General features: G+C 39.2%; 1 long non-coding RNA gene across 1 annotated transcript; it reads left to right on the forward strand.

Annotated features, from left to right (window-relative positions):
* Positions 1-2,771: 2,771 nt before the first annotated feature.
* On the forward strand, positions 2,772-3,785 carry LOC131308116 (uncharacterized). The gene is made up of 2 exons (XR_009194316.1): positions 2,772-2,947; positions 2,983-3,785. It is a non-coding gene; the product is annotated as an uncharacterized LOC131308116 (long non-coding RNA).
* The last annotated feature ends 6,901 nt before the right edge of the window (positions 3,786-10,686 follow it).

Genomic DNA, 10,686 nt, shown 5'->3' on the forward strand with positions numbered 1-10,686 from the left:
GGATTTGTTCCCTACCGGTAGGATTATAAAATTTTCTTGGACCCTACCGGTACTATACCATTCTCTACCGGTAGAATTCTTGCGAACCAAAACTGTGACTCCACTGTTTCCGGTTTGTACCGGTAGGTCACCTGTTGAATTGTCAGACTCCTGGCACATTGAAGTCACTTTTCTTTTCGAAAGCCAAGTCATTCCCATGGTTTATATTATCATATAGATATAATAAGAATTTGTCAGTCATGCTTTGTTTCCTAATTAACGTGATACGCATTGGGTTGTTCAGATTGGTGGGACCACGAAATGATAAATATGAGCATCATGCAAGATAATTGTACGAACGATACACTTGAACTTGTGAACGACGCGCGAACATTCGGGGCCCATCGACGGGTGGGTGCCTGGCAGGGGATATCAGGGTACCATAATTAGCCTGGCAGGAGCTAATGCTCAAAATAATCACTCAAGGCCCAACCTTCAAAGTGGGTGCTTGGCAGGGGATATCGGGGTCCCAAAATTAGCCCGGCAGGAGCTTCGGCTCAGACACACAAACGACACGACTTGTTGAGACATGAATTGAGCAGGTATGATTTATGGGTTGAATAAAAGAAAAAAATTGGAGATTTTGGGACACTTGTTCATGAAAATTGTGCTTCCTCCGTTGTCTTGTGATCTTTTATCATTCGTTCATTCGTCTCGCTCATTTGCATATAGAGTTTGCGTAGACTTTTCTACTGGGCTAGTGTAGCTCAAGCCTTATATTATTTTCAGGTGCTAACCCGGAACCATAGCTTGCATTGCTTGGCGTGCTTGGAGTGTGGACATTATTTTTGAAAGCTAACCGAAGGAGTTACTTATTCATCTTTGTAAATTTATTTTGAAAGATGTATTTGTAACTTAAATTGTAATACTTTTGACTTAGAATATTGTAACCTTTAATCTCTTTGAAATTCGATACTTATGATAATTTTGGGCCGTCGAGCTGACATTGTAATATTTGGAAATCTTTCGGACTTGGAAGTGTAACTAAGGGAATGAGAACACAGTGATCTTTTGGGTACCGTACGGATATTTGTGAGTATTTTTTAATTATGTAAATCATTTATAATTATGTTTAAAATCGAGGACGTGACAACCACCGAGTGGTGATACCCGTAGTGTCAAATCTTGTTACACCCATGCGTCGATTGATCAATCAAAATTCAAAGCATTCCAAACATTCAATCATATCATCACGTCGACTAATAAGTAAATACACGCCTTTCTCCTATGTATATCACGATACCCTACATAGTGTACCAACCCATAGTATCTCTACGACATACTACCTGCTAGTATCGATACTAAGATCTCATGGAACAAGCGCCAAAAGAATTTAGAAAGATCAACGAGACGAATAATGAGGACACGAATTACTATGTTACCTTCGGATCACTAGCCAGACTCACATCTACCCATTATACTCACCAAAATGCCTCGTATAGCCTATAGTACTCCTAAACAACCTTACGGTACATCTTCCATCTACAACGATACTAAGGTTACATTTAACAAGTGTCTAGGGAATGGCAACGATCGATAAGTCATTGAAGGATGAGCAATAAAGTTTAGGGATGATTTAACAATGTTCAAGAGGTGTTAGAAGTGATCAGGGGTCAAAACAATCGAAGTGGGATTAGCACGAGCAAAACTGTATCGATACGAAGACATCTAAATATTTTGATGCCTCTGAAATTCTAATAAGCAAATGGTATTGATACAAGTTTTTGCTATATCGATACCCAAGCATTACGAGCAAAGATTTTCACAGAATTTCAAGGTAAACTCAACAACAAAACCCAATGGTCTAAAGCACGATCAAGGCACAAAATCAACTCATAAACATATAGAGTGAGCAAGAAATCCCTACCTCAAGGTTAGGAGCTTCAAACACAAGATCAATGAGCAAGCCCTAGCCTTCCAAGTTCTGAAATCCACCAAGAACGAAGCCAAGCTCAACCCGTGCGATCCAAGGCTCAAATCACGCGTAGGAGATGGATTGATGGTCAAAGTATGAGGATTTTGAGTGATTAAGTGAGGTCTTGAGCTCAAAGGAGCAAGAGAGAGAGAGAGAGAGAGAGAGAGAGAGAGAGCCAAAGAGAGGGAGAGAGTGTAGAGACCCATGAATTTCAGAAATTATTAAAAGGAATCAATAAATGAATGGACAAGAGGGAAATGTTGGGTTTATTTGAATTTGAGGCATTTGTGTTAGGATTAAAAGATGAGGGGGAGTGTGTGTGGTTTATAAAAAACAAGTATCTATAGATGTGTATGTATGTGTGGGAGAATAACATTTCCCCCCTCCCTTCTCAAACTCACGTCTCTCTCTCTTCCTCTTCCTCTCCCTCTCTCTCTCGGTTCTCTCCTTTCTCTCACTCTCTCGCTTGAAAAACTTCACTCAAGGCTCGAAACCCACAAAGTTCAACCTTCATTCCACACTCTAGATGTGATTTTAAGCTCAGGGTTCGTTGGTTGAAGCTCGGAAAGCAGTATCCTTGGAGGAATTCATGTTTCAAGTTCTAGGACTTGATCGATTGAGCTTGGATCTTTGTTTTTGTTCATTGAGGTAGGGATTTCTTGCTTTCTCTATGCGTAAATGAGTTGATTGCGTGCTTGAATCGTGCCTTGATTCGTTATTGTTGTTGGGGTTTTGCCTTTCGAAATCTGAAAAATCGCTGAAAAGTTTCAATATTTGGCATGATGTGGTCTTTTCTGAACTCATTTTCCAACAAAAACGTAATGAATTACTATTTCAACCAAAAAATATGTTTTTCTGCCCTGGATGATCATATTTCATACAAAATCCTATCGTTCTCGTAACATAATCCAAACAAAATCACAAAAGAATACCAAGAACATTTACTTTCTCACAAAATCAATCTATATATTACTTTTCCACGGTATGATACATGTGTTAAACAACAATTCTATTGTACAACCACTTAGTATTCAGTCAAATTAATACATAATTCACTCGAGCCTTGGACAGAGAACTACTAAACTACCAAAAAAAACTGATCTCCTAATTCACTGATCCTTTCCTCTGACCAAGCTTGTTGTGCTACAATATTATCATCTTTGCTACAATAAAAAAAATCAATAGTCATTAGGATGTAAGACATGAAAATTATGACCAAAAGCTATATCAACATCTTCAGAATCCTACCCGCTCATGAGTCAAACACAACCTTTAATTATGGGCCTAAAAGTAACCCATAATATGCAAATTCCATAAGTCAGAAACTCTCGTCGTTGTTTATGTCCGTAATACGTGTTCTATATACAAAGAAGATAGTTAGGCATGAAAAGAAATGGAAAGACCATTGAGTAATAAACAGAAAGTACGATTAAAACTTCCAAAACCCAAATCAGATTAACCAAAAAAATATTATACGATACATATTGCATAAACACACATATACTTGGTAAAGATCCCTCCTGCAACCAAACATACACAACATTCAAATGCTGCAATAGGATATCATTCTCTACATTGATCAAACCTGATACAACTATCATGCAAAAACATAATCAGCATTACTTAGTATAATTTACCGTCGAACTTCTAAGAGCAGCCACAAGTAAAATGTTGATGGGAAAAAAAGAATTACCTTACCAACAGGTTCATCAAGGTTTGCAAGCTCCATAGACGATTCAATCAAAAAAATCTCCTTAACCTACAATTTAATGTCACTCATAAATGTTAATACAATAAGCATAGATTGCACACACACTTTAGAGCTTGCACAGAGGAATAGTCAAAGACTATGTAGCTTCTTGAATATTTTCATATGAACAATAAAGAGGATAAATGGATTTTGAGCTATATCCAACATCCACTCCTACTTCAGGTTCACTACCAGGATAGAGTTGAGGATGGCAGATGGCTACATGCTTCTCGTAATTGCATTACCTGGATAAAAGCATCAAATTAGTTGATTAATGCTAAAAAGCCATTCAAATGGTACAAATACGTTCAGGAACAAGTACTTAAGAGAAAAGTAAAGAAACTCAAAATGAAAAGTATAAATAAGTCCTGACCCATTCTTTAAGCTTTTGCCTCTACCAGTTCCAACCCAAACCGTGTTATAGTCACCTTCAAAACATGTAAGTTAAAAATACTTAAATAGAGGACATGTATATTATGTTTAAGCACAAACATATTCTTCTTCAAATAAAGTGCAAATGCACCAAATTGGATAAAAAGAGTAACCCAACAGGAGGTTGGGCCTGACTGTTGTGGTTCCTCCTACACAGCTGTCTAAATACTCTGAAGTCCTACTAATTTAGCATATCTGAACACATTAACATCAACCCCCATACAAAAAATACAAACACATAGTTCTCAATCCATTAAAGGAACCCGAAAGTTGAAAAGAAACGCAATTGACGATGTTTATGATCCCCAATTTACTAAAGGCACCTTGCAAACAATTTGTTCACTTTTCTCCCATTTACTAGCAACTAAAATGACAATGCGAAAGAAAACTTAACAAACCAAAGTTTGTGTTCCATACAGAAGAGCATAAGGGTAAAACTACCAACACAAGTTAGAGTTCCATACCACTCCATTTGTGACATTTACCATGTTTTCTCGGTAACAAGCAGAGAGTTACTGAATGGCAATTGATTGAGTAATATAAACAAACACTTGGAGGGAGAGATTTTTTTTCCTGACAATTCAAGGTCAGAATTGGACTCGTACAAAATGTTGAATGCATTACTCAGCCCCCTTTGAAACTACACTTATAATATACCTCGGGTGAGTGCAGATCCCATTCCAAAAACAACCCAGTAGATTGCAAATGCTGCATAGGTTATAAAAAAAATTAGGGTTTACAACTTTGAATTTAGGGATAATGGATTAGGGCATACAAAGTTACGCACATAGGTACATCTATACATATGGCACAGAAATTAGTTCAAGTTAGACAAAATGAATAGTTAGGGTTTATTTGAGTTAGGATTTGTTCTGTATCTGTTAAAAAGGGGTTTTTTTTCGAGTTAGATTTTCCAAAAATTGATATTTTAAAGATCTAGAAAATCGGTATTGATTGGATTTTTGTAAAGAAATATCACCTCTTTTCTTCGGTTTCGTTGTCCCCTATACTTGTTCAACTAAATGAACAAGAAAGAACTACTCTGATTACTAGGAAACAAAATTATTCTAGGCTTTGCATGGAGATGAAGATCACAAGGAGTATGTAGAGGAGATGAGTTATATGTTGATATACTATGAAACTTGGGTTTTACTTGGTTTATTGATTAAGCTTCTCCTATCCAGGTCAATTAGATATATTGTAGTTTGGCAGATATGTGTAGATAGTCATGGAAATCAGTGGTATTATAGTCTTCAATCCAACCTTTTCTGTTCTGAAGTTTAATGGATCTTTCAGTGCTGATTTGTACAGAAACAAGTTTTAAATTGGCACTATATGTCTACTTTTAGTTAGACGTGTACAGTTGGCATGACTTCTGCTTCTTCAAATGCCACATTTGGATGGGCGAGGAGACCTTGTGCTTGTGAATTTGGTGAATGCATACCCACCAATGTTGGTCGCAGAACACATGTTAACCATAGAAAATGTAGTCTGTGTTGTAATAGTTATTCTGGTGCCAAGCAACATTGCAGAATGTGGTTGCAGAGTAATCCAGCCATCTTCGAAGTAATCTACGAAGAAATCCAGGAACTAATAGGGTAATAAAACTAGAATACTTCAGAATGTGGTTGATTCCCGTTGTTTTTCGTGGGTCGTCGATCGTGGATGAGATCGTTCATGTTTTTCTCCCTCAATCCAAAATCATCTCTCCTCTTTCTCTCTCTATCGTCTGTCTGGATAGGGGAAATGAGGCAAAGGGAAAAGGGGATGCACAACCCGCGTGTGATTCGTACCTGGACCCGACCTATTCTGGGTCATTTTTACCCGCGAGATCCCTTTTAAAACAAGAGTTGTTGGATGAGATCCAATAGCTGACAAACAAAATCCGCATTTTGTTAACTTGAGGGCAACCTTATAAGAAGGAAAGTGTGTGTGTGTGTGTGTGTGTGTGTATATATACATATTTTTATAAATCTAATTCTTGACATATCAATAATCAATCTATAATTATTATAATTAAACTAGTTAATTTAACTAAATGATAGTTTGAAATAACGATACAAATCTTTATTTAAAAAAAATTCAGGGCCAAAATTAGGGTCGTTACATGGCGTGGATAACCATGACCCGCTCCATCGAAGACTAGGCATGGGTAAATGATGATGGGTTAGGCATAAGCTCGACTCGTGGAGTTGAGCCCTACCATCTTAGTGAAAGGTTCCAGAAGGATCTCAGACCATTTGGGCACGTGGACGCTAACTACGTGGCACCCCAGTGACATCAGCGTGATGCCAAAATCAAAGCGGTTATGGGTGATGTAACGGGCTCGCGCTTGGAAATGAGTGACTTGGGGAGCAAGTATGCGTGACCTATAAATACTAAAGGATAAACCTTAAAGAGGTACGCCATTTCTCTTAGCTACAATACTTTCCCCTACTCTTTCCTCTTCTAACTTGATCGTCGGAGGGAGGTAAGCCTACCCACAGCTCTATGTCTTGTGTGCAAGTCATGTGGAGGAGGAGCGAGGAGAGTGGTTTGGATCCGAGAACTGTTTTTGGAAACCACCACCCACAGTCCCATCGTTCTTTTTAGAAATTTGGTCTCCAAAATGAAAGTGTGATCTCTATATTTGGAGATCCAAAAGTAAATTTGAAGATCAAATCTTTAAAAAGGACAATGAGTCCCTCCAAATTTTTTCCAAAAAGTGAGGAAAATAAAGAATAAATTACAAAATCTTCCATCAATATGTTACATCCATTTTTCATTTTGGAGTTTTGAAGACGGGTTGGAGATGCTCTTTTGTATACAATGTTTGGAGAGAAAAAAAACAAAAAGGGAGACTTAGACTAAAATTTCTCATATTTACATTTTTTGAGTTCAAGGACATGCACATTTTGCAATCGAACATAAGGACACCTTATGCAATCAAACAAAAGGACATGCACCTTTTGCAAAACTAGTAAAAGTTCACTAATAACTGAAAATTAGTGAAAATGCCTAAAACCCTAGGGTACCCTATGAAAGTAAATAATCATAGGGCTACCCTAGGGTAGTTTTATCCTTGAAAACATGTAACGCCCCGAATTTTGGAAACGTTAAGTAAATATTAAAAGACAATTTCCCCAAAGATTAATTCGAATTACTGCGTCAGTCATTCCAAAAGCCTACGTCATACTATAACAACCATATCGAATTAAGTTTAAAGTTTCAAAAGAGTCAAATTATCACATTTCCCAAATTTAAACGTTTAAGCTTTGAAAATAAGTTGACCAAATCTTTATTAGAGCATTAAACGTACGGCAACCAAGGTTCCTCGCCTCCATCCATAGTAGGGTTGAAGTCGGCCCGCTCAAACGGCACTTCTGTTCCGTCTTCAGTACCTGGTGTTTGAGTTACCAGGGCAACATAGTATCGTGAGCGATGACGCTCAGTAGCCAAAACCCACCTGAACCCATAACTTACAAGCAACATGATATATGTAGACACCCTAATTTGGTCTAACGATTATGTCAAGTCCCACCTTGGGGACCATCCTAATAAATAATAGATACAGTGATTGTTGGTTGACTTCTCGTAAACCCGTGGACTTTTGGTGAGTACTTTTAGCCACTTAGAGCACCCAATTCAGAGCCAAATAGCCTTCCAGACAGAAATATAGAATCCTAGGAGAATCCATCTGTCGGTCATAAGATCTGTCTCACGGCCTCAACTTCATTCTTTCACCCGTGAAACATTTTGTTTGAAAATCTCCCTGAGAGATTGACTCCTCGGTAGCCAAATCTATTCTTCGGCCGCCAGATCGATCCTTCAGCCGCCAGATCGTCCTTTTTCCAGATTTTGAAATGTTCTGTCAATCGTTTGATCCGTTCTCAAAACCTTAGTAGCCAAATTTTGATGCGTTCGAGCTACGTAAGGAGATTATGTAAAGAAATCTTTTGGTTATATACTTCCCATTCAAATCATGCATTATGATTGGTTGGAGTGAGTCAACCTATGCCTATATAAAGGGGCCTTTGGTTCCGAAATTACACATCACAATCAACCCTCTCTAGCCACGAAAGTCTGCAGAAACACTCTCTCATATCTCCCCTACAAAAGCCCTAACCTCCCGAGGCAGCCGCAATCCGACGATCAAACCTCCCGAAGTACAAACCCTAACCCTAGGGTTTTCGAGAAGCAAATCCATCAATCACCCTCAATCTGAACCAATCAAGCAATTGAGGGATCAAGGTGGTGAGGCCCAGGGGCCTGTGCTTTGATCCTTTTCATGTTTTTATACTTTAATCATAGAGTTCTGATTTTCTGTTAATTATTTGTTCGAAGAACATCGACGGGATATCATTCTCTCGGTCGATACATCAATCCACGAGGATCCCTCGGCCATGACATCCAGTCACCGGCCGTGGGATCCATTTCCCTGGGACAATTTATTTTCTATTTTTGATGTATGCTTGGCTTACTGTTCTGGCTCACCCTATTATTTGTTAAAGGTATAAAAATAGATTACGTGTTAGAATTAAATAAAGCAAGTAAATGTCCTATGTTGAACAACTATGGACTAGTCTCACGACTGGGCAAAGAGGGATGCCTAACACCTTCCCCTTATTGTACTCTTGGCTCCCGTACTCGGAATCTCTATCTGTTTTTCCTAGTTTTTTTATAAACTAGGTGGCGACTCTATTTTGATAATAACCGCTTTTGTGTGGAGATGTTCCTAGCCATGGGAATATCCACGATCTTGGTTTATGAAGTGGAACCAAACAAACGATGATCAATCTGTATGGTGATGTCCCGTTTGGGAGGTGTCTACAGTTTTTGATGACTCTGCTGGGGACTTGAGAGCCATAATCAGAAAGTTCGACATAGGATTAATACTTGATTTATCTAATTTTTTTATCATATGCACCGAGCGGGCAACCTCGTTGAATTCACCTAATATCCTGACATGTCACGGGCTTTGTTAAGGGTTCCAGCAAACTCTATAGTCACTTGTACCTAGTGGTATATCAAAGAAGGAATCACCTGATTACCACCTATGATGGACTAGTGAAAGGAGTGGTGCCCTTTTGACAACAGAGCACCCTTGAGACTACTCAAACCTTACATGTGTTAGAGAGCCATAGAACTTATCAAAATAAGACAGGAACCCGCAGGTTAAGGAATTTTCCTGCATTTTGCTTTGAAATTCTTCCTCACACCCTGTATAGATTGTTGTTGTAACATTTCTTTCTCTGCAGAAGGGTTTGGATTTTCAGCCCAAATCCTAACCCAATACTGACTTATAGGTATTCTACTTTTTAAAGCAAGCACGATAGGTAGATTAAAGAAGCAACCACAGCCAATTTTATACTCTTACAACACTCTAAGCTACGCCAAGCAGAAGTCTTTGCAACCATCCCGTCTTTCATCTTCGCCTGTCAAAACACCCTCATCGCAATGGTCCTGATCACTTCCGGGGTCTTCGCGGTCATCTTCTCAGCAAACCCAATCATCTGCCAACCCCTGAACTTCACCAAGCTTTTCTCCCATTCCCATCTCAAAGATGTCAGACAACGATACCATCGTTGCTGAGCTCCAAGCTCAAATCACTGCTTTGCTAGCCGAGAAAGCAGCAAAAGATGCTGAAGACAAGGAAGATGAAGAAGAATATGAGAATCCTCATAAAGTGGTATTGGCAGAAAATCCCAAATTGGCCAAGCAAGTCAAGGAGATCAAACATGCTCTAGCCCGTTCACAAGGGGACCAAATTCTGGAGTTTGAAGGACTTTGCCTTTTTCCAGATTCTCAACTGCCTGAGAACTTCAAGATGCCAAACATTGAGAAGTTCAATGGAACTGGCAACCCTACTAGCCATGTCTGCCGTTATCAACACCCTGAAGCCAATGGGCTTGATTGATGAGCTCATCGCTCAACTATTTCAAAGGACTCTCACTGGAAGTGCTCTCGATTGGTTTCTCACTTTGGAATTTGTGCACTATCAAACTTGGCCACAAATTGCCAATGCTTTTGTCAAGCAATATGCATACAATGTCCAAATTGAGCTAACCACTCAAGATTTAGAGATGACCAAGCAAGAGTCGAACAAACACTTTGCTACCTTTGTGGCTAGATGGAGAGAGAAGGCCGCCAAGACGAAGAACCGTCCTTAAGAGGAAGATCAAGTAAGGATAGTTGTCAAAAGTCTGCAGCCCAAGTATCTCAGGCATGTCTACACTCAAGCTATTACTAATTTCAAATGCCTGCTACTGGGCTACAGATTAAAGATGGAATCAAGCTAAGGCTCATTGGGAAAGAAGAAATTTCTTCTCCACCCAAGAAAAAACCTTCCCAACCCGTGCATCTCATGCTTCGGTAAACACGCTTGACCCAGCCTTACCTCATGACCCTTTCCAAGCTAGCTCATCCCGAAACCCAAATCGCCCTTGCCGCAACTTTGACCCACTCTATATGACCTCATCCCAAGCCTTAACCATTCTGAGCTGTCAAGGGCATCTGAAGACCTTGAACAACCTACCACCTCAGCCACCTCATGGCCCAAACTATGATGTCA

Source organism: Rhododendron vialii, chromosome 11a (assembly GCF_030253575.1).
Source record: "Rhododendron vialii isolate Sample 1 chromosome 11a, ASM3025357v1".
NCBI classification, from domain to species: Eukaryota; Viridiplantae; Streptophyta; class Magnoliopsida; order Ericales; family Ericaceae; genus Rhododendron; species Rhododendron vialii.